This window comes from Hydractinia symbiolongicarpus, chromosome 9 (genome assembly GCF_029227915.1).
Source record: "Hydractinia symbiolongicarpus strain clone_291-10 chromosome 9, HSymV2.1, whole genome shotgun sequence".
Taxonomy (NCBI): domain Eukaryota; kingdom Metazoa; phylum Cnidaria; class Hydrozoa; order Anthoathecata; family Hydractiniidae; genus Hydractinia; species Hydractinia symbiolongicarpus.
In genome coordinates this window covers 12,726,931-12,752,143 of record NC_079883.1, presented here as the reverse complement: position 1 = coordinate 12,752,143, position 25,213 = coordinate 12,726,931, and the positions used below count along the sequence as shown (strand labels likewise).

Below are 25,213 nucleotides of genomic sequence, written 5' to 3'. Positions count from 1 at the left end.
TAGGAATAACAGAAAGGATATAAAGTAGAAAATACATTCGTTCAGCCTTTTATATATATTTCTATAATAGCTCTATCTAGTTCGATTCAACACGTAACAACAACGAAACTTAGAAGTGTGTTTTAAAAACTTAAGATAAGCTCCCTATGTATTAAGGGCAAATTTTTCCACAAACAAGTTATAATAATGAAATAATAAATAAACTTTACATCGCCATATTTATAAAAGTTTAGACGCCATGCCAAAATATTCAGAGAACGCTTTTTCAAGTATTTCCACATTCGTTAATATCATGATCAAATTAAACGGCAAAAAAGAAAGTGATGTTCTCATTGTTACAAAGTATATATGGCCAAATCAGTTATTTATTTATTATTTTGATAATACTTACACGTATCGGTTACAGTTCAATATGGCAGCAATAATAGAAATTTGATAGTCAAGAATTTAATTTTAATAATCGAAAACTCCCGAGAAAAATCATAGCTTTACTTGTCAGCATAATTTATTACTCTGCGGGGCTGCCGCAGCTATTTTGATAACACAAACTACGGGGTATTAATTTAATTTTATTGCCCAAAAATGCGCATTAGAAATAATTCTAACAAAGTCCTGAGATACCTTTTCATACAACGTGTTTGCGGCAGTCATTTTCCTTACTTCTATCCAAATCCATTCTACGCTATTTAACAATGCTTCCGCAAATCAGCGCACGTATAAAATTGCGAGTAGCAAATAAGAACTTTTTATCGTTATTCAATTTTTCAAGTGTGACCATAACGAGCCTAAAGGATGAGAAATGAACTTGTTTATCCAATTATGAATAAGGTTTTACTTTCATTCATGTCTTTTGTTAACATAACGAGTCAAGACAGAAAATGTTGTTTATCGAGGTTTTTCAAATAAACGAATGACAATGTTGTTTCATAAATACAATCACCAAAACAGAAAATGTTATTAGCTCATCCAGTTTTTGTCAACAAATGAATAAGGGCGGTACAAATAAGTTTCAAGCCATTTGCGTTATCTTAAATCTAACGAAGCGAGGCAGAAAATCTTATTTGTTTATCAAGTTTTCGAAATAATGATATGCAATTATGAAAATAAGGCCCACACTTGCGAATGCAAGATTTAATAGCTTAGTTATTCCTGGTGATACAAACATGAAATTCAGTAAATTTTTTTTAAATATTAAATTGAAAATACAAATGCAGTTTTTATATCTCTACGTCTGTCTCTATATCTCTATGTCTATACAACAATTATAGCTCCATCGTGATAAAACATTTTAACATTAAAAATACATTATCATTTCAAACATTTTTTACACCGTTTCGTAGCAGTTATGGGCAAAAAGAATGGACATATGTTAAAGTACTCAAGACCGAGTGTCCATCCAAAAGTCTATTTTGCAGACCAGACATTTTTATAATTTTATCTGTGTATGCAAATTATTAATTAATTTTAATGGAATTCGCCATATTCTAATTGGATCTGTACTACTAATAAGACATTCTGTTGTATGATTATATTATATTTGTATATTTTGGTATGGTTTAAATGGACTTTATCCACTAATATCGGTGTATTTTGCTGACTTAGATTACCATGGAAAATAAGGATTAAAATCGACAGGTAAAATTGGTTTCCAGGTCCGTAAGTTACATACGTGATATTTAAATGATGTCTTAACGTCAAGTTGCGTTACTTGAACAAGGTTGGCTTTTGCCAAGAGCTGTAGAAATCAAACATTAATCGAAGATAGAATCTCACCTTTTTGTTAAACATGTTAATTATTTGTGCATGTTATTATATAAACGATATATGTGTCTTTTGGGTGGGTCGTCAAGGGATGAGCTGTGTTAAAATGCCAGATGTGGGTTGCTTACACTAACTATCTAACATAAGGAAATTCCTGCGGATATCCAAATGACGAAAGTATTTCCTGAATAATAAAAATAACCATTGTAGAAGTAATTGAACATTTTTGGTCACGGCGTGAATGAATCCACCTCCATGACTCAAGGCCAAAAATCAGATTAATATACTGACCATTCAGGGAATGGCCTACCAGATATTAAACTGATAAGAACAGATACTACACTTGATCTTTTTTTTTATTATTTTTATTGGCAAGGGTAAATTACCCGAGCTCTGGATATATGATAGATAGAGACCGTCCGAAAATAAAATATATGTACAAGTTTTCGCCGTTAGAGGTCGGGCCCTAGCTTGATCCAATATTTCACTGTATTGAGGTAAGAATAGCTCTCGTGTAACTCCTTCCGAGTGTCATTTAATCCGTCCAGCTGATTCTTTACTTCTCTACACACTTTATTTATCTGGGCGCTGAGACGATTAGCAATTGCAGATCCATCTAAGAGAGAAACCCAAATAGTTTGATTATAGTAAGAGCATTTACGCCGTAATAAACTTAGATTAAGAAGGTTAAGTTTTTTAAAAAGAACCTCGTATCAAATTTGAACGATTACCAATGGAAGGTTAAGTCAGTAATAAGTCATCAAATTATGGTAATGCGAACTAACGACAATTGAATATTTCATTCGTATCTCCGAAACGCTTTTCTAATACTAACAACATCATTTGTTCTGATACACCGTGGTATAGTTGGCATATGGCTTCATCTTGTGATAATTTCAAGGCGTTTTTATGTTCGAATGGGTATTCAGGAGTGCTAACGGTCCAACGTGCAAGAATGTTATGCTTCTTTTCAAGACTTTTGAGAGTGATATCAATCCTAAAAATCGTAGAAATGGTTATCTTTTATTTCTTATATATCTGTTATATTATCTCTATAATAATAGCCGTCGTCTGTCTGTCTGTTCAAAAGGGTTACCGATATTCCTTTGATCTTCCGCGAATTTTTAGAAAACAGGGGGTTGTTTAATAGAAAACTTTATAATTAATTGAACTAAACCCAAAAAATTAATTTATTTCCTTACATAATTTAATTAATTTAATTGATAATCTTCTAATTTAAAAAACAAATTAGGTGATTAAAATAAATTCATTATTTAAAAGCGCCTTTTTTAATAATAATTTACCCCCGTGACCTTTATCGCCGATTCCGCTCAGGAGCCACCGAAAACAAATAGGATGGTTTTACTGACAGTTTAACTGACTTTGTTTTGACCGCTCGCACGTGTTTACCAATCAAAACGCCTGATTCTTTGAAAACCAATCAAGACTTTCGCGGCCTAGACATGCCAACGAAGAAACATGATGGCCATTTTAGTTTTTAGAAGAAGGTCAGTTCAGTGCTGTTTGTAAGTCTGTTTCACCTTTGTGTCTTCTATAAGCTTTTTATTTTCGTAATATTGGTTTTTTGTATGTTCTAAAATGTTAAGATAAATATATTGTCATGTTTTTAGTCACGTACAGATCTTAAACGCACCAGTTTTAGGATTTTTGGCTAGGAAACGAAGATTGAGGCTAGCTAGCTAGCTAGAACCTTACTTATTCCACCATTTATTTTTGTGTTGAGACTGTAGCCATTTAGCTAGCTCCTATCTTTGGCTAGAAGTAAGAGTATAAAAATGCAGTTTGGCTACAACAATATTGTTAAACAATAAGTGTTATGCTATAAATGCAGTTAGCTAAGTTATTTTTTCCTGAAAACTTTTTGTGCAAATAAAATGACTGACAGATTATTTTAGCTGAACCGGTAATGAGCTGTTCCCAGTGTTTTCATTAAAACCGAAGTTGCAATGAAGTTTTTTTGGAAAGGGGTATTACGCCTATACGCCTGTTCAACTCTGTTTAACTAAGCAGTTAGCCCAGTGTTAACAACAGACTGTTGTTTTTGGTAAAGGCTGTTAAGCCCATGCGCATTTACAACGTGGTTTACCTGTACTAAGGGGTCAACCCAATGTGACAATTCATTTTCAAACTTTCTCGGTAATCACACCTGTACGGATGTGCAACAATGTTTACCTGGACTAACCGCACAGCCCTGTTGTGTTTTTTTAAACAGAGTCTGTGAGAAGGTTTTTTCCAAAGGCGTATTATTCCTATATGCCTGTGCAACACGGTTTAACTGTGGTAAGCGCTTAGCCCAGTGTCACGATAAATTCTTTACCTTTCACAAACATTTATTCCGCAAAATAAAATAATATTGACTGATTGTTTTTGCTATGATGGGGTCCCGACTGTTGTTTGTAAACTGTGTTTTTATTTCAGCTATCGTTGCAGGGAATATTTTTTGAAAAATATGTTACAGTCGCAAGACTATAATGGTGTACTTAATTTACGAAATACTGTATACCTGTACTAAAGCGCTCCACCTGATCGTGTGGCACAGTTTACGGCTCTTATTAAGAGCTCCACAGAGTGTTAAACGTCAGATCGCACCTTGACTTTGGCTTACCCCGGCGTTTCGACACCGGGGTAAGCTTAAGTGGTATAAAAAGGATGGGCGCACCCGTGGATTTTTCCACGGGCTATCGACTAGTCTCTTTAATAATAGCCGTATTTTGTCTGTCTCTGCGCGGACCCCCCGCTGAGTTAGAAAATGATGTTACGGAAACACGAATATCAAATGCGATATATTTTTATCCGCTTTGTTGCGACGGGTAAATTTAAAGGACGGGCGAACCCGTGGATTTTTCCACGGGCAACGACTAGTCTCTATTATAATAGCCGTATTCCGTCTGTCTGTCTCTGCGCGGACCCCCCGCTGAGTTAGAAAATGATGTTACGGAAACACGAATATCAAATGCGATATACTTTTATCCACTTTGTTGCGACGGGTAAATATAAAGGACGGGCGAACCCGTGGATTTTTCCACGGGCAACGACTAGTCTCTTTAATAATAGCGGTATTCCGTCTGTCTGTGTGTCCGCGAAAGCCGCGTCCCGTAACGGAAACACGAAATTTTGTAAATTACGCGCCGATACCAAATGCGATATATTTTTACCGACTTTGTTTTGACCGCTCGCGCGTAGAATACCATTCACAACGCCTGATTCTTTAAAAAAAACAACAAGATTTTCGCGACCAGAAAGAATCCAAGTTTTTCGCGGAACGAAGGCCATTTTGATAATGGTCGTGTTTGTGGTCAGTGTGTGAGGTTTGTAGGCCTGTTTGACTTTTTTATCTTCTAAAAGCCTTATATATTTGTAATATTTGTTTTCTGTTTGTTTTCAATGTTAGGATAAATATGTTGTCACGTTTTTTAGCCACGTACAGATCTTAAACGCACCAGTTTTAGGATGTTTGGCTAGGAACGAAGATTAGCTAGCTATAGCTACTAGCTAGCTAGAGCCTCACTTATTTCTATTCTGTTTGGTATAAGAGCTTTTTATCCTAGCCAACATTTATTTTTATGCTGAGGCTGTGGCTATTTAGCTAGCTCCTTAAAAAGTGAAAGTATAAAAATGCAGTTTGGCTACAACAATATTCTTAAGCAATACATAATTTTTATGCTAAATGCAGTTAGCTAGCTAGGTATAGCTACATATTTTATAATTTTTCTGCAAACTTTTTCTGCAAATGAAATGGCTGAGCGATTGTTTTGGCTGGACGAGTAACGACAGGCTGTTCCCTGTGTTTTTATTTAAACCGAAGTTGCAATGAACATTTTTGGAAAAGGGTAGTACGCCTTATGCGCCTGTTCAACTGTGTTTAACTGTACTAAGCGGTTAGCCCAGTGTTAAAAACAGACTGTTTTTTGTAAAAGGCTGTTACGCCTATGGGCATGTGCAACACCGTTTACCTGTATATACTAAGGTCAGCCCACCACTGTGAAAATTAATTTTTAAACTTTCTTGGGAATCACGCCTGGACTAACCGCTTAGCCCTGTGTCTGCGAGAAAGTTTTTTTCAAAAGGGTATTATTCCTATACGCTGTGCAACACGGTTTAACTGTACTAAGCGCTCAGCCCAGTGTCACGATTAATTTTTTAACTTGCACAAAAAGTTATTCTGCAAAATGAAATAAAATTGACGATTGTTTTTGCTATGATGGAGTAACAACACTTTGTAAACTCTGTTTTTATATCAGTTATCGTTGCGGGAAAGTTATTTTTTGAAAAATATGTTACAGTCGCACACTATAATGGTGTATGCGCTTCAAATGATTAACGACATACTGTATACCTGTACTAAAAAGCTCTCCACCTGATCGTGTGGGACAGTATACGGCTCTTATTAAGCGCTCCACAGAGTGTTCAATGCCGGATCACACCTTAACCCGGCGTTTCGACTAGTTTCCCGGCTAGTCAATATAATAATACGCTAAGTGTGTCCGTCTGTCTGTGACAGGCAAAGTTGATATCGTCATTTTCCTTTGATGTTGCCGAAAAAAATCTTTGATGTTGCCGAAAAAAATATGTCTTCTTTGTCGTGAAAAGCCGCGAGTTTTGTGTGGTTTGTTAAATGAAGTTTTAGCACAAAGTAACGGAAATTGTGTTTGCAAAAAAGATGGCTGTCCTTTTTAAGCATTTGTCTTCTCTTGCCTTCAAAATAAATCTTTACAAAAGCATTTAAAAAGGGGCATGGTATATAAATGAAGTATAGAAAGGTTTCTGTAAGGTTTGTTTATGTTTTTTAAAGTTTTGATGATATTATTGATGCGAGACATGTTTGTTAGCTAGCATCAACCACACCAACAACAACTAGCTAGGTAGCTAGGAATTTATAAATATGTAGCCATGTTCTTTATACCTAGCTAAGTCTCCAGTTTATATTTAAGTGACCAGCTATTAGCTGCTGTAGCTACCTTATGTTAGCTTCAGTTTTATGTTGCTTTTTACATGTAAGCTAATCTTAGTGGTCTTTGCTAAGAATGTGACTGTAACTTATTTTAATTGACATTTTAAGTCTTTTTTTTAAGCATTTTAACAAGTCACAACAACTTTTAAAAAAGTATTACATAATATTTAAGAAGAGTTTAAGGACTGTTTTTAAGCAAATAATGTATTTTTCACAATTTGTGTATGCAAATTATGTATTTTTCACATTTTGTGTAACTAAACTTATATACATCGGTTACATGCAATATGACGAAACGATTTTTATTTTACATGCAGTAATTCTGGTACCTTAAGTGTAGTGATTTTTGTTGTTCTAGATGTTCTGACTAAAATGTTTTTGTTTATGGCATTTTGTCTCAATTAAGAAAAGTTTCAACTTTTTTGAGGGAGTACAACACCGAAAAAACTTTTTTTTATATTTTGTATAAATTCTTACCGGGCAGGACTCTGTACAACATACCGAAATGACTAATCCCTTTCTATTTATAAATTTGATGCGTTCCAAATCACAGTTTTTTGAAATTTTGGGTAATATTTAATGAGTACAAGATGCAAATACTGATTTTTGTTGAATCAGAAGTATTTCCTACAACCATTCTTTTTTTACACTTTTGTGGAGAAAAAGTGTATGCAATATCATCAGAATAACTGATTTTGTTGCAAACTGTTTTTCTTTTTCACATTTTGGATTGAAATATTGTTATAAAGGGCATATATCAATAGACATATATATACCAAAATAATTAAATTCTGCAAACTTTGATTTTGTCGTTCACCTCTCATCTTTTATATTTTGATTAAACTTTTGAGGAAAACCATAGGAATTATTTAGAACTAGCCGGGAAACCCGGCGTCGAAACGCCGGGGTAAGCCACAAGTCAAGGTGTGACCCGCCATTGAACACTATGTGGAGCGCTTAATAAGAGCCGTAAACTGTACTACACGGTCAGGTGGAGCGCTTTAGTACAGGTACGCAGTATGTCCTTAATCGAGTAAAGCGCACACAACACTATAGTGTTTCGGCTGTAGTGTATTTTTGAAAATATAACTCTACTGTAACTTTAGCCAAAATAAAAACACAATTTACAACCATTTGTTACCCCGTCATAGGAAAAACAATTGGTCAATTTTATTTTATTTTGCGAAATAAGTTTCAGTAAAGGTTAACAAATTAATTGTGACACTGGACTGAGCACTTAGTACAGATAAATCGTGCGACACATGCGTTTAGGCTTAAGACCCTATTCAAAAAAACTATTGAAGCTTTGGTTTACAAAACACAGGATACACTCTGTTGAAACGGCGGGTTAAGCCACAAGTAGCTGTGTTACCCAGCGTTAAACACCAAATTGAGTGATTAATAAGAACCGTCAACTGTGCCACACATTCAGGTAAAGCGCTTTAGTACAGCCATATAGTGTGTAGAAAATCAAGTGAAGTGCACACAACTTTATGGTGTTTCCGGTGTAATATACTATTCAAAAAATAACTTTCGACAACTTAGGTAAAATAAAAACCCAGATTACAATTCAATGTTACCCCATCATAGCGAAAGCAGCTGGCCAACCTTCTTTATTTTTCAGGGAATGTTCCCGAGAAAAGTTCAAAAAAATGTTAAGCTGAGTGCTTAGTATAGGTAAACAGTGTGTACTTTTTTTCTGTAAAAAATGTTATCACAACTTCGGTTAAACAGAAACACAGGAAACAGCCCGTTGTTACCACCGGACTATGCGCTTAGTACAGCTAGACTGTGTCGCACATGAGTATAGGCATAACACCATTTTTAAAAAAACTTTATCGCGACTTCAGTTTAAAAAAAATCAGGAAACCGCCTGTCGTTATCAAGTTCAGTTAAAAAAATATATACTCAGCAATTTTATTTTTCAGCATAAGCTTTCATATAGCAGTAATAAAATTGGTAGCTGCCTATAACTGCATTTAGCTACTTTCACTTTTTAGCCAGAGGTAGAGCTAAAAGGAGCTAGATAGGTAGACCCAACTTCAACATAAAAATAAAGAACAATATACCAAACTGAATAAAAACTTTAAAAGAATAGGAATAAATAAAGATAGCTATAGCTAGCTGCCTCAAAATGTACGTTTTGTAGCTAGCCAAAAACTTAAAATTGGTTTGTTTAAGATTTATACGTAGCTAGAAAACGTGATGAAATATTTACCTTAACATGCGAAAACAAACTAAATAATTCTATAGGATAAAAAGTACTCAGAAGAAATAAGGAGGATTGAAAGGAAACCTACAAACTTCACACCATCACTTCCAAACCAAAATGGCCCTCCCGTCGGCATGTTGAGGCCGCGAAGCACTTGGATTGGTCATTAGCGAAAATGGAGCCTCGTGATTGGTTTATTACAATGAGCGGCAAAGCAAGGCCGGTAAAAAAACGGGGTCTGCCGGGGATTCGAAATAAAGCTGCAGGGCCGCGGGGATTTTCGGCGGGTCTCACTACTTGCTCCGCCATGTTGCGCAGAGACAGACAGACGACGGCTATTACTAGCCATAGTTACCACTAATGCGCCCCGAATTACTAATAACGATTTCAAACATTCAAATTTAGAACGGGATTTAAAATTAAAATGGAAAATGGTGGACGTTTGAAATCTATAAAAACTGCATTGTTAGAACTTATTATTTTCACATTTGGCTAAGGCTCTATCTATAAAGTTAGATCTTGATTAAATATATGTACACTTTAAACGCCTCTAGCCTTCTTGTTGTGTAATTTCACGTAATCATTGCTTTTGATTTTTGGTTAAAATTCGTTCAAAAGACTTACGCATACATTTTTGACTTATCAAATCTCCAAAAATCCTTGTGCTGTAATAACAAATTGTGTCTGAAAGCTATTCTGCTGAAACATTTTCCGCCAAATATGACGAATATGATAGAAATGCAGTACGGAATTGCATAGAGGCTTGTGAATAAGCTTATTGCCCAGGGGAAAATTTTTAAATAAAAAGCCCTGCGACTTGAAGATTTCCGTCATTAGCCTAAAAGATTCTGAAATTTGAAGTAGACTTTAAAACGGAGAACAATGGGGTATATAAACACATCATAAGTATCCTAATTCTCAATTATTATTGTAATTAACGTAAAATACAATTTGATAAATAAAAAAAAAATTTTTTTTACATATATATATATAGTATATATTCTAAAACAATAGTTAAAACTTTAACTGGATATTTTTATAACTGATCTCGAAAATTCCAGGATGCAGGATTGCTATGTATGAACTTCATGATTCGAATATATATAATAACTTCTGAACAATTTCAATTTTAATGAATTATTACTGTGTTAAGTTACCAATAAAATCCTTAAAAATTTCTCTCGTTGAAGATTTTTCGAAAATGCTGATGGTGCATGGTTTGATAACAAATGATCTGAAAAAGAAAGTATATTTAAAATTGAGAAAGAAGAATACAATTTTACCAGAACTGAATTAATACTAGGTTGTTTAATTATTGTCTACTTATCTGATTTAAAGTTAGAATTTATTAAAAAGATACAAATCAATGCCATGTGATACACAAAAGGTATACTATATAAATAAAAATATATATATAAATTTAGTCAAGCTGGCTTTGATATCATTGTTAAACAAGTATAATATTAAGCAGGCGATACAAGATTTTCAAACCTGTGGACAATACAGGACTTATTTTGTCGAAATCGATTTATTGAATTTTACAAATTTGATTGTTTATTATCGAGGAAATTGATTGGTCATTGTTTTCGAATTGAATTCAACAAGTTGATACAAAAAAGAGTAGACACTCAATTAATAAATTTGTCAGATTTGATAAATCAACAACATCATTTATAATTTTAAGAAAAAACATGAAAAAGGGAAGAAAACAAAAAAACCTGTAACATACTGTGGGTAGCGTCTAGTTGTACTGCAAGGGCTAACTATGTTATGTTATTGGTTAATTTATCAGTTCAACTTGACTGTTCCGGGCAATGAACAACAATATTTTTTCATGATTCAACAAATATCTTTTTATATATATTCTTGCGGTCGGATTCATGTCAACCAATCACGGGCCAGTATTCCGGTTAAGCAGTCATTATGAAATGGGGTACAAATGCCGTAATTAATGTTTTTGTGGTGAAATCTTCATAAATACAATACTGGATTTTTCAAGGAATTCTTTTTTTTTTAGTCAAATCTTTAATATGTTTTAGATACTGCTTAATTTTTGCCATTTTGCGACATTTTAACGACGTTTTACTTGTAAATTCTGTTTAAGTAAGGTTGCTACTTTGAAGGTTTGACCGTGAAAAGTCCACTTTGTTCTCCATCGGATAGCAACGAAGGAGAACATTCTGACCGCAAGAATACATGATAGCAGCCTCACAAAGGTTCCTTTAGAAGTTATTTTACTCACCCAAAACGCCTATACTTTTTACGGTGTATGTGGCTTATCAGCACCCTCGTTGATAAAATTACACAGGGCAGGATAAAAGTTTTTTGTTGCTTCTGAAAAAAGGGACTCTAATGAAAGCACTATTTTGTGCAGTTCTAGCTTGATAGCTGTAGTACAAGTGAGAGTAGTTTTACGACTATTAACTTATAAAATGCAAGAATTTAAAAATAAGTATTTAGCTCCCTAGCTACATCATTAAAGCTATTACGACAAGCCAGACCATCGGGAAGGGAAGACCAACAAAATGCAAGCAGTTTTAGTCATGGCCATACACGGAATGTTTTGTTCTTGATTGACTTTAAATTGTGATGCATTTATAAATTGCGGCCTTTGGATCAACGCCATAAACCGTTCTGAGTTTAATTTCATATAAAATATAAGTAATCCTTCTACTTACTGTTAACAAGTTTCGAAACAACTTGGACAAAGAAAAACAAACCTTTTCTTGAAGATAAATTCACGTGGGCTGCAGTGAGATTTAAGCATATTAAACGAGACAATATTACAAAGCTTTAAATTAACATAACAAAAGAATCTCGATTAATATTTTTTATGGCAGTCAAATCTTCAGAGACAACAAAGAAACCGAGACAAGATAAGTTTTGCTCGATCAGTGTTATTTTTGTCTTGATGGTACCAAACACACAGGTTGTGTTATATCAAACCTAGGTTGGATGTTCGAGCCGAAGTTCCCCCGCGAAGTTGAGAGTAAGAAAAAAACTTCTCCCATACATAAAACAAACACTATATACCCGCGGTCCACTAAATGTGCGCCCCTTCGGCGGGGCGCAATTATAGAGATTTGTATTTTGTGTTGCAAATTTAGTGCAAAAATTTAACTGTTGTGAGGGAGGACCATATGCAATTATATATACTAAAAATAATAATTTGATATTCTACAAGTTGTATTTTTGTATGCACTTAAATGACTGCTTTTTCAGAGTTGAATTTGATGGGTTTCATATCAATTTTGTGGAAGATTTTATGGCTGAAGACAATATAGAACATGCCAATTGAACTGATTTTGTTCATATTTTGATTTGCTCCTCATAAACCTTTGTGTTCTACATTTATTGTAAACTTTTGTGAGGAAGGACCATATATATATACAATGTTTTCAAAATAATGATTTTTGTTGATTTGTAATTTACTCCTTCCTCATTGCTTTTTCGACATTTCAGGTTAAAATGTTTGGTAAAGTCAGTACGGATCATTAGACAAAAAATTGTTTTGTTAACCGGTTAATTTTTACATTTTGTGCATATTTTTGCAGGAGAGGATGGTATGCAACCTAATAAATGATTTTTCAAAGTTTAACTTTTTGTTTTTAGGTGTTTTGTGTTTGTTTAAGTTTGGCTTTTTGATATTGTTCAGGTTGTGTTGTTGTATAAGCATTTAGGGAAAAGAAAATGTTTAAAATGCGTAAAGAACTTATTTCATAGATCTGTGCTTACTGTTGCAAGCCTTTCTTTTCGACACTTCAGATTAAAATATTGAAGGTTTTCAACATAATCACATAATAAGATGTATACATATTTGAGATGTGTTATTTCTGACATTATTATTATTGTTGTCGTAACTGTCTGGGTTGTGACTGTCAATGTTGTAACTTTCTACTAACTAGATTTTACACCTTACACGCCGTTGTTTTTCATATTTTGTCTGAAGTTTTGTTGGGAGGATTTCATGCGATTTGAAATTTGATATTTTGTGTTAGATTTTAAGAACTTTTTTGTTAAATTATGACTTATATACTTTCTTTTTATGCATTTTCAGATTATTTTTTTAGTAAAAGGCATATTCAATATACTGAAATATTTGCTGATGTCATCAAAATTCAAATGACAGAACTTTTTAATTGTTTTTCTGCCTAAGTGGATTTTTCCACGGGCCTAATCGACTAGTCTATATAATAATACGCCAGTTCTGTCTGTCTGTGACTTTTGCAAAGTGGATTATATTCTTCACAATTTTCTTTAACAAATTCTATAAAACATCGCCTATAAAATTGTTCTGTAATTTACCAAACTTTAACGCTAAAATAGTATTGACGTCAAAGGAAAGTTAATTAAGATTAGTGAAGCCATTACAGTGCACCTAAAATTTTAAGGCCAAATAACTTGGAAACGAGTTGGTGACGTCAATGTTTTTTAACCGCGTGGGTAACTAGGGACCACCTGGGACTAATTTAAGTAATTTTCCAAACCTGGGTCCCCAAATCCGTTTCGGAATGAACGGGTTTATGACGTCATCAAAAAACCTTTAAACCACAATATTTCCGTAACCGTTGGTCAAAAGTACATGATCCTATACATTTTCTTGATCAGCGTTTCAAGATCTATACGAGGGAGGCAACAGGTAAATGAATTTCTGAAAAAAAAATTTTTGTGTTTTAACGGGCCTTTGCTGACGTCAGCACAATTTTTAAACACATATCTCTTTGCGTTCCTCGAAAACATATCATCCTACACATTATTTTGATCAGCGTGATTCAACCTCTACACATTACAATAAAATAATAAAATAAATTTCTCTAACTTTTTTGGGATCTTCACTGCTGACGTCAGCAAAACATCTAAAACAACCTATTTTTCTATTGCCCACCTGCCTAAGTGGATTTCTCCACGGGCCTTATCGACTAGTCTATATAATAATACAGAGCTTCTGTCTGTGACTTTTGCAAAGTGGATAAAATTTCTTTGATAAAGTCTATAAAACATCGCCTATAAATTTGTTCTGTAAATTAGCAAACTTTGACGTTAGAGCATTATGACGTCAAAGGAAAGTATATTAAGATTAGTGAAGCCATTGCATTGCACTTTTAAATTTAAGGCTAAATAACTTGGAAACGGGTGGAAATAACTGACGTCATCTCCTGCTTGGGTAACTAGGGACTACCTGGGACCGATTTGGGTAAGTTTCCCAAACCTGGGTCACCAAATCCGTTTCAAAATGGACGGGTTGATGACGTCATCTAAAAATCTTTAAACCCTAATATCTCTATATTCGTTTGTGAAAAGTACACGATCTTATACATTTTTTTGATCAACATTTCAAGATCTATACGATGAAAGCAACGGCTATACAAATTTATAAAAAAAAGATTTTTTGCGTTCTGACAGGTCTGTGCTGACGTCAGCAAAATTTAAAGGACGGTTGTTTTTCTCTGTTATCCTGCCTAAGTGGATTTTTCCACGGGCCTTATCGACTAGTCTCTATAATAATAGCCGTCGTCTGTCTGTCTCTGCGCAACATGGCGGAGCAAGTAGTGAGACCCGCCGAAAATCCCCGCGGCCCTGCAGCTTTATTTCGAATCCCCGGCAGACCCCGTTTTTTTACCGGCCTTGCTTTGCCGCTCATTGTAATAAACCAATCACGAGGCTCCATTTTCGCTAATGACCAATCCAAGTGCTTCGCGGCCTCAACATGCCGACGGGAGGGCCATTTTGGTTTGGAAGTGATGGTGTGAAGTTTGTAGGTTTCCTTTCAATCCTCCTTATTTCTTCTGAGTACTTTTTATCCTATAGAATTATTTAGTTTGTTTTCGCATGTTAAGGTAAATATTTCATCACGTTTTCTAGCTACGTATAAATCTTAAACAAACCAATTTTAAGTTTTTGGCTAGCTACAAAACGTACATTTTGAGGCAGCTAGCTATAGCTATCTTTATTTATTCCTATTCTTTTAAAGTTTTTATTCAGTTTGGTATATTGTTCTTTATTTTTATGTTGAAGTTGGGTCTACCTATCTAGCTCCTTTTAGCTCTACCTCTGGCTAAAAAGTGAAAGTAGCTAAATGCAGTTATAGGCAGCTACCAATTTTATTACTGCTATATGAAAGCTTATGCTGAAAAATAAAATTGCTGAGTATATATTTTTTTAACTGAACTTGATAACGACAGGCGGTTTCCTGATTTTTTTTAAACTGAAGTCGCGATAAAGTTTTTTTAAAAATGGTGTTATGCCTATACTCATGTGCGACACAGTCTAGCTGTACTAAGCGCATAGTCCGGTGGTAACAACGGGCTGTTTCCTGTGTTTCTGTTTAACCGAAGTTGTGATAACATTTTTTACAGAAAAAAAGTACACACTGTTTACCTATACTAAGCACTCAGCTTAACATTTTTTTGAACTTTTCTCGGGAACATTCCCTGAAAAATAAAGAAGGTTGGCCAGCTGCTTTCGCTATGATGGGGTAACATTGAATTGTAATCTGGGTTTTTATTTTACCTAAGTTGTCGAAAGTTATTTTTTGAATAGTATATTACACCGGAAACACCATAAAGTTGTGTGCACTTCACTTGATTTTCTACACACTATATGGCTGTACTAAAGCGCTTTACCTGAATGTGTGGCACAGTTGACGGTTCTTATTAATCACTCAATTTGGTGTTTAACGCTGGGTAACACAGCTACTTGTGGCTTAACCCGCCGTTTCAACAGAGTGTATCCTGTGTTTTGTAAACCAAAGCTTCAATAGTTTTTTTGAATAGGGTCTTAAGCCTAAGCGCATGTGTCGCACGATTTATCTGTACTAAGTGCTCAGTCCAGTGTCACAATTAATTTGTTAACCTTTACTGAAACTTATTTCGCAAAATAAAATAAAATTGACCAATTGTTTTTCCTATGACGGGGTAACAAATGGTTGTAAATTGTGTTTTTATTTTGGCTAAAGTTACAGTAGAGTTATATTTTCAAAAATACACTACAGCCGAAACACTATAGTGTTGTGTGCGCTTTACTCGATTAAGGACATACTGCGTACCTGTACTAAAGCGCTCCACCTGACCGTGTAGTACAGTTTACGGCTCTTATTAAGCGCTCCACATAGTGTTCAATGGCGGGTCATACCTTGACTTGTGGCTTACCCCGGCGTTTCGACGCCGGGTTTCCCGGCTAGTCTCTTATAATAATACAGAGCTTCTGTCTGTGACTTTTGCAAATACGATGTTTTTTAACAACCGAGTGCGCGAGTTTGCCGAGTTTTGTTTACATTTGTCTCGCAACCGTTAGAAACCACGTGATAGAAAATAAGCAGTATGATTCCCTGAAATGCGTACTTTCGAACGGGACGGCATTCGAATAAAAAGTTCCGTTAGCGTAAAAACAAACAATCATAAAAATTTCTCGACAAAGTTCTCGACGCAAAAGGCGAACTGAAGAAGCGGTTAAAAAATGTCTTATTTTCGACGATCCCTTAGTCACATAAAAGTGCAGATATTAAAAGCAAGAAAAGTCAAAGTGGAGAAGTAGAAGTACAAAAGTAAAGTTAGAAGCCACGAGAAGTTGCTTCGAAAGTGAAGAGTGCAGCTAGAAGTAGTAAAGAAAAGTTAGAAGTAGAAAATAAAAGCTTGGGTTTAAAGTCGATTTGGATTCACATATAGTAAGAACTTTGATATTTTTAGATGTTATGTTTTTATGTCGCTAGAGTTAAGTGTCCGGCAGACTCGCATATTTAAAAAGAAAAAAGTCCAAGTGAAGAAGTAGAAAAAGTGAAGTTGGAAGTGAAAGTGGAGCTACGTGGAGCTAGAAGTAAAGTAAATTTAGAAGTAGAAAATAAAGGCCACCTAAAAAAAGCACAGAAGAACGATCCCTTTACCTTGAAAAAAAGGAAAAAAGTGGTTTAAAAAAGCATAGCTATATATTTAAAAAGAAAAGAGACCAAGTGAAGAAGTAAAAAAGTGAAGTGAGAAGTGGAGCTAGATGTAAAGTAAAGTTAGAAGTAGAAAACAAAGGCTAGAGTTTAAAGTGGATTTGAAATCACAAATAGTAAGAACTTTAATATTTTTATTCGTTTGGTTTTTATGTCGGTGGAGCAAGCAGACTCGCATTTCCCAGGAAAAGCCACAGTTTCATATTTTACCGCGTATGTAGCCATATTTGTTTACGTTTTGTATGTTGCATAATTCATGAGCCCTGGCGCGTAACTAATGTATTGTCCTAAAATTCAAAATGCTACATAAAGCTGTTGGCTGACTAAAAAACGGAAAACTTTGGTTATGTTGAACTGTAATGTTATTAATTTTACATTACTATTGCTTCCCCCTATATGTGTTTTACTAAGCATAAATAGCTAGCTTTAGTTTTAGGTAAGTGTTCCCAGTTTAAGTATATTTAACTGGGTGTCTTAGCTCTACTGTTAGCTAGCTAATGTTAGCCTCCAAGTCCAGCTCCCCATCCCATGGTTAGCTCTCTAACCTATGACTTCTGTTCTTATTCCTCTTTTTTAATTATATATAGCTAACTACTATAGTTTCCAAATTTCTCTTCTTTTATGAGAACGATATGTAACAAGCTAGCTAGCTACCTACAAAATCTTTCAAAGTCTTGAACTTTTGCAGGATAGCAGGATGTATTTTTAAGCCCATAGAGAGTATAGATGAATTTCGTTGTTTACATTTTCAGTGGTAAGCTCTTTCAGCTTTGGCATTTGCGTGGCAGGGAAAAAGATTGGGGTGCTAGGTGAAGCAAAGTAATTTTCACTTCATTTCTTCAAACAAACGAAGGCATTCTTATGACTTTTAATGAATTCAAATAAAACAAGGCATCAACCTACACTCGATAATAGTTTATAACCCCAAGGATGTCCCCGTTAGAAGAAATCCACAGTAAAAGACCTTTCTTTACCAAATCCTAGCATCTTTTTTCCTGCCACGCAAAAGCCAGAGCCAAGGAGCTTACTGCTAAAAAGTAAACAAATCACGTCATGCTGGATTCATCTATAATTTTTTTCACATTACCTGTGCACTTTACCACATGCAATATGACAAGTGGAACGAATTTTATAGAATTTAAAGTGTGTGTGTTAAGTTATTTATTATTGTTTTGTTTCTGATTTTGTAATCTAATGGGCGATGACTGTATGCACTGAAATGACTGATTTTTCTAAATTTTGATGTGTTTCGTAACCTTTTGGTGGAAGATTGATGCAATATACGACATGCTGAATGAAATTATTTTTGTTGATTTAGATGTGTTTCTTAAAAACCAATCTGTTTTACATTTTGCAATGTTTCCAAAATAATGATCTTCAGGCCAACTTTTTGACATTTCAGAATAAAATACTGAGGGTTTTCAACATAATCACTTATAAGATGTACATATTTGAGATGCGTTATTTCTGACATTGTTATTATCCGTGTTGTGACTGTTGGTGTTCTTACTGTCGGTTTTGTGAGTATTGGTGTTGTGAGTGTCGATGTTGTGAGTGTCGTTGTAACTTTTTATTAACTAGATTTTGCACCTTGCAAGCTGTTCTTTTTTTATTTTGTGTAAGATTTGACATTTGACATTTTGTGTAAGATTTTAAGAACATTTTTTTTCTATATGCATTTCTTACGTCAGCAAAAAACATCTAAAGCAACTTATTTTTTTAATGGCCTTTTGCCTAAGTGGATTTTTCCACGGGCCTTATCGACTAGTCTATATGATAATACGGAGCTTCTGTCTGTGACTTTTGCGAAGTGGATAAATTTTTTTTGATAAAGTCTATAAAACATCGCCAATAAATTTATTCTGTAAATTAGCAAACTTTGACGTTAAAGCAATATTGACGTCAAAGGAAAGTATATTAAGATTATTAAAGGCAATGCCTTGCACTTTTAAATTTAAGGCTTAATAACTTGGAAACGGGTGGAAATAACTGACGCCATCTCCTGCGTGGGTAACTAGGGACTACCTGGGACCAAGTTGGGTAAGTTTTCCAAACCTGGGTCACCAAATCCGTTTCGGAATGGACGGGTAAATGACGTCATAAAAAAACCTTTAAACCCTAATATCTCTGCATCCGTTTGTCTCAAGTACACGATCCTATACATTTTCTTGATCAGCGTTTCAAGATCTATACGATGAAGGCAATAGGTACACAAATTTCTTGAAAATAAATTGACGTCAACAAAATTTTTAACACCTTATATCTCCTTAGGCTTTTGTCGGATACATATGATCCTATACATTATTGTGATCAGCGTTTTAACCTTTACACGTTATAGGCAACGAATAAACTAAACTTGGCCAATTTTTTTTGTACCTGCACTGTTGATGTCAGCAAAAAATCTAAAACAACCTATTTTTCCATTGTCCTTCTGCCTAAGTGGATTTCTCCACGGGCTTTATCGACTAGTCTATATAATAATACGCCAGTTCCGTGTGTCTGTGACAGGCAAAGTTGATATCGTCATTTTCTTTTGATGTCGCCGAAAAAAATATGTCTATTTTGTTAGCGGATTTACTTTGTTTACGTCACGTGATGAAAACGACTCAATTTGATTTGCTGAAAAAAATTTAACGGTTAACTTTCCAAAAATGGTGTCTCTCGACACCGAAAAAAACACAAAAGAAAGGTCCCTTCGTCTTGAAAAAAAAAGTCCAAAGAGTGATTCAGAGATAGAAAACTCTAAGTAAAGAAGTAGAAGTAGAAAAATAAAGTTGAAAGCCACAAGAAGTTACTTCGGAAGTGAAAAGTGGAGCTAGGAAGTAGTAAGGTAAAGTTAGAAGTAGAAAATGCATGCTAGAGTTTCAAGTGGATTGGAATTCAGAAAAAGTAAGAACTTTAATATATTTAGACGTTCTGTTTTTATGTCGCTGAAGCTGCGTGTTACTTTTTTATGTAGTACACTTAAAATTGTCAAGCAGAATCGCATTCTCAAAAAAAATCCATTAAAACTCCAAATTCTTAAAGTTTTTACCGCGTTTTTTTTTCAATTTTTTTGCATAATTAATGTGTCCCCTGGTGCGTAACTAATGTATTTGTACTAAAATTCAAAATGCTAGATAAAGATGTTAGCTGACTAACAAACTAATTTGCTGGACAAACAGAAAACTTTAGTTTGTTTTACATTACTATTGTTTCTCTTTATAATGTCTTTTACTATAGACCCAGTTAAGTCTCCCCAGTTTATTTAACTGGGTGTCTTAGCTACTGTTATCTGATAGCTAATGTTTGCTTTAAGGCTCCCATCCCAAGCTTCTTAGCTAGCTCTAACCTATCTCTTATTTTTTGAAGACGAATTATGATGTAACTAGTTAGCTACAGAATCTTTCTTGAACTTTTAGGATGGTGTGACTCATTGTTATGCTCATAGAGTATAATTTTTTTCACATTACCTGTGAACTTTACAAAGGGGACCACAATATGAAAAGTGGAACGAATTTTATAGAATTTAAAGTGTGTGTTAAGTTATTTTTATTGTTTTGTTTCTGACATCCCGTTAAATATGCCAGGTTTTTTTACAGGATTTTTTTACATTCGATTGGAAATTTACGTTGGTTTATGACTTTGGGTTAAAAAAATTTATGAGAGGATGGTATGATTAAGTCAGTTTATATTGTTTGTGTTGCAAAATGCTGTTTTTTAAAACTTTGTGTAAATTTTTGTGGAAATAAACCACATGCAATATATACTGAATGAACAAATTTTTGTAGAATCGGACTTCACTGTAAGCTGTTGTATAAGCTGATGTCTTTATATTTCGTAATATAAACTATTGTTGGGGAGAACTAACTGTATGTGATGTAATATTTGGTGGATGAAAATTCCAGGTTTCACGGTTTTGTATTTCTTGAGAATTTTACAAAATTTTGTAGGGATATATAAATGTTTGCTGATGATAAAAAAATTACTTAATGTTCTGACTTAAACTGTTTTTGTTCTTTATATTTTCTAATCTAACGGGCGAGGACTGTATACTAGTGAGGGCCACTATGTAATTTCGTGTGCACATGTGTGTTAAAAGTGATTTTTTGATTTAAAGTTGTTCCTTAGGTCCCAAATTACCAAAAAAATATGGGTGGCAAAATTTTTTGTCCCATCGGACCAAATTAGATGACGTCATCACTTTTACAGTCAGCAAAAAAATAATTTCACATTTATATGTCATATTATATATCGTTGGAAAGAGGAGATCGAGTGGATCAAAAAAAATGTAAGAACCATGTCTTCAAAACGTAACGTTCAAAAGATATTACTATTCAAACTTTGTACAAATTACAGACCGGTAATTTACTGACCCAGCACAAAAATGACTATAACCTGCTCAATAGCGAAGTTTTTTTGTTGAATTTTAGTATGGTATTGGGTCACCCTAATGTCTTTCTGTTTGATCAAAATTTATTGTTCAAATCACTTCAAGGGATAATTTACAGACCAGTAATTTACAGACCAAAGCATGTGTTTAGTTGTTTACTTTAGTTTTGAAAAGCAAGTAGCGAATTTCACTTAGACATTTTGTATATATTAGTATCAGTATAATAACAAGTTTTGTTTTATAATTGTTCGATTTCATAGACATAGACATAGAATTCGAATGTTCTATTTCTAGAAAACATTCTATTGTTCAATTTCATAGCTAGACTGTTTAATTTCGAAGTGTTAGTGAAGTGTAATGTGAAGTTTATAGTATAGACATACATGCATAATAATAAAATGAACCAGTGTGATGCTGATATGTTGCCACCAACATTAGCTGCATTGAAGTACAAAATATTCAGGTGTCACTTCATTTCAATGGTTTTACGAAGCACGCATATCCTCATTCAACAACTTCCGAATGCAGTCAATTATGGTTGGGATACAGATGAAGTCGGTAACTTATCCCCCATAATGACTGATGAACTTCCTGCACCGTTAGCACTCATCGAGTTAAGTTCTTGTAATTGCAAAACAAGTTGCATATCCAACCGTTGTAAATGCCGTAAAAATGGTTTTTTGTGCACTGACATGTGTAAATGTACGACGTGTCAAAACAGTGGTGGCACAAGCGAAGAATCCGAGTCAGATGAATATAGTTCTAGTGATGATGAGTGAATGAAACATTGTACAAGCATTGCTGAAGTTGTTTTTTGTCATTATTTTCAGCAATTTTTTTAACTTTGTGAAATTGCCAGAAAGAAAGTAAACAACTAAACACGTGCTTTGGTCTGTAAATTACTGGTCTGTAAATTATCCCTTGAAGTGATTTGAACAATAAATTTTGATCAAACAGAAAGACATTAGGGTGACCCAATACCATACTAAAATTCAACAAAAAAACTTCGCTATTGAGCAGGTTATAGTCATTTTTGTGCTGGGTCAGTAAATTACCGGTCTGTAATTTGTACAAAGTTTGAATAGTAGTATCTTTTGAACGTTACGTTTTGAAGACATGGTTCTTACATTTTTTTTGATCCACTCGATCTCCTCTTTCCAACGATATATAATATGACATATAAATGTGAAATTATTTTTTTGCTGACTGTAAAAGTGATAACGTCATCTAATTTGGTCCGATGGGACAAAAAATTTTGCCACCCATATTTTTTTGGTAATTTGGGACCTAAGGAACAACTTTAAATCAAAAAATCACTTTTAACACACATGTGCACACGAAGCTTTATATCAGAACATAGCAGCCCTCACTATACACTGAAATTACTGATTTTTCTAAATTTTGATGTGTTTTATAACGTTTTTGTGGAAGATTAATGGGTATTGGCAATATGCGATATGCTGAATGAAATTATTTTTGTTGATTTAGATGTGTTTCTCAAAAACCAATCTGTTTTACATTTTGTGTAAACTTTTGTTTACGAACCGTATACAATGTTTCCAAAATAATGAGCCTTTTTTATTCAAGTTTATTCTTTGCTTATTGATTTTTTGACCTTGAGGTTCAAAATTGTTGGTAAAGGGCAGTACGGATTATCGCGTTATTTCTGACATTGTTATTATCCGTGTTGTGACTGTCAGTGTTGTAACTGTCGGTGTTCTTACTGTCGGTGTTCTTACTGTCGGTTTTGTGAGTATTGCTGTTCTTTTTTATTTTGTGTAAGATTTGTGTGGAGGATTTAATGCGATTTGACATTTAATATTTGGTGTAAAATTTTAAGAACATTTTTTTGTATATGCACTGCTGGTGGCAGCAAAACATCTAAAGCAACCTATTTTTTCATTGGCCTTTTTCCTAAGTGGATTTTTCCACGGGCCTTATCGACTAGTTCTTATATAATATAACAGCGCAAACTTTAGGATGCCCAATGTAAATAAACAATTAGTATGTCCACCTTTCTGCTTTAGAAATTTGGCAAGCTCGATAGCTTTTCACTCATCATTGACAGGCGCTTTTCTTTCGCTTTCGATAGTAGCACTGAGTCCAATCAATATCTAGATCAATTTGAAATCAATAGTGACTCTCGCTTATTCTCGCCCACGCGCGCCCGTTTAAATTACTAAAAATTACCTTTCGCATTTGAAGGCTGTTTTGTTACCACTTCATCCTCCTCGCTTTTCCACGCATTCAACACGTCTTCTGTGATACTTACTAAGAATACAATTGACAAACACATTATATATAGGCTTTAAAAAGTACTTTCCAAATTAAAATTCTCTACCCTCGATGTTTTAACAAAAAAGGATTTTTAAATATCATTCTGCGTTCGCAAGTTTGACGCAGAAGTATTCTTAAAGATAACAATTTAAAAAATGCACATGCGTAAAAGAACAAACTCTGAGAAAAGAAAATATGAAAAACAACAGCGTCCAAGGTGTAAAATCTAGTTAGTAGAAAGTTACAACATTGACAGTCACAACACATCTTATTATGTGATTATGTTGAAAACCTTCAATATTTTAATTTGAAATGTCGAAAAGTAAGGCTTGCAACAGTAAGCACAGATCTATATACAACAATACAACCTGAACAATATCAAAAACAATACCAAAAAACAAAAAATTAAACTTTGAAAAATCATTTATTCGGTTGCATACCATCCTCTCCCGCAAAAATATGCACAAAATGTAAAAATTAACCAAAACAATATTAAAACAATATTTTTGTCTAATGATCTCTACTGACTTTACCAAACATTTTAAACTGAAATGTCGAAAAAGCAAAGAGCAAGGAGTAAAATTCAAATCAACAAATATCATAATTTTGAAAACATTGTATATATATATGGTCCTTCCTCACAAAAGTTTACAATAAATGTAGAACACAAAGGTTTATGAGGAGCAAAATCAAAATATGAACAAAAATCAGTTCAATTGGCATGTTTTATATTGTTTTCACCCATAAAATCTTCCACAAAATTGATATGAAGCCCATCAAATTCAACTCACAAAAAGCAGTCATTTAAGTGCATACAAAAATACAACTTGGAAAGTGTAAAATATCAAATTATTATTTTTAGTATATATATACTTGCATATGGTCCTCCCTCACAACAGTTAAACAGTTTCAGTCTAAACATTCAGTAATTTTTTATCATCACCAAATATTTATTCTCGTAATTACATTTACAAGTTAGTTAATTACAGTTAGTTTAAAGTTTAAAAAAAGTTTATAAAACAAAATATAAAAAAATCCAACTTACACAACAGCTCACAGTCTAATTGTACCAAAATTTGTTCTTTCAGTATTTTGCATGTGGTCTTTTTCCACAAATGTTTACACAGCATTTAAAAAACAGCATTTTGCAACACAAACAATATAATCGGCAACCATACTATTCTCTGCTGAGAAATTTTAACCAAAAATGTAAAAAAAACAGGTAAATTTCCCAAAAAATGTCAACAACCTTTTGTGGAATGTTCATACATCATAATTCGTGCTCAAATAAGATCCCTAAGTTTGACTACTAAGGTGGATATAAATAGCTAAAAGAGGAATAACAACATTAATCATCAGTTAGCTAGCTAGGATTAGATATGGAGCTTGAAGGTAAAATTAGATAAGACAGACACCCAGTTAAACATAGTTAAACTGGCAAGACGCCAGCTAGCTATTTATGCTTAGTAAAACACATATAAAGAGAAACAATAGCAATATAAAAATTCTGACATTTGCAGTAAGTTCAACAAACCAAAAGTTTCACTAGCACATTTGTTTGATACGTTACTTATGCAAAAAAGTGTAAAAAAATATGCTAGATTTTTTTTATAAAAAACGTGGTAAAATATAAAGAATTTGAAGCTTTTAAGTGACTTTTTCCTGGCAAATGCGAGTCTGCCTGAC

General features: G+C 33.9%; 2 long non-coding RNA genes and 1 other non-coding gene across 4 annotated transcripts; all 3 read right to left on the bottom strand.

The window, feature by feature from the left end:
* Positions 1-1,947: 1,947 nt before the first annotated feature.
* On the bottom strand, positions 1,948-2,142 carry LOC130661535 (U2 spliceosomal RNA). The gene has a single exon (XR_008988715.1). It is a non-coding gene; the product is annotated as a U2 spliceosomal RNA (small nuclear RNA).
* Positions 2,004-24,102, bottom strand: LOC130656255 (uncharacterized). Of its 2 annotated transcripts, none has more exons than XR_008984884.1 (4): positions 23,441-24,102; positions 23,265-23,364; positions 2,469-2,758; positions 2,004-2,377 (listed from the first exon to the last, which is right to left on the bottom strand). It is a non-coding gene; the product is annotated as an uncharacterized LOC130656255 (long non-coding RNA). The 2 variants fall into 2 exon arrangements; XR_008984885.1 differs by having other exon boundaries at positions 2,493-2,758.
* On the bottom strand, positions 3,322-15,939 carry LOC130656254 (uncharacterized). Its single transcript, XR_008984882.1, has 2 exons — positions 15,798-15,939; positions 3,322-7,822 (listed from the first exon to the last, which is right to left on the bottom strand). It is a non-coding gene; the product is annotated as an uncharacterized LOC130656254 (long non-coding RNA).
* Positions 24,103-25,213: the final 1,111 nt, after the last annotated feature.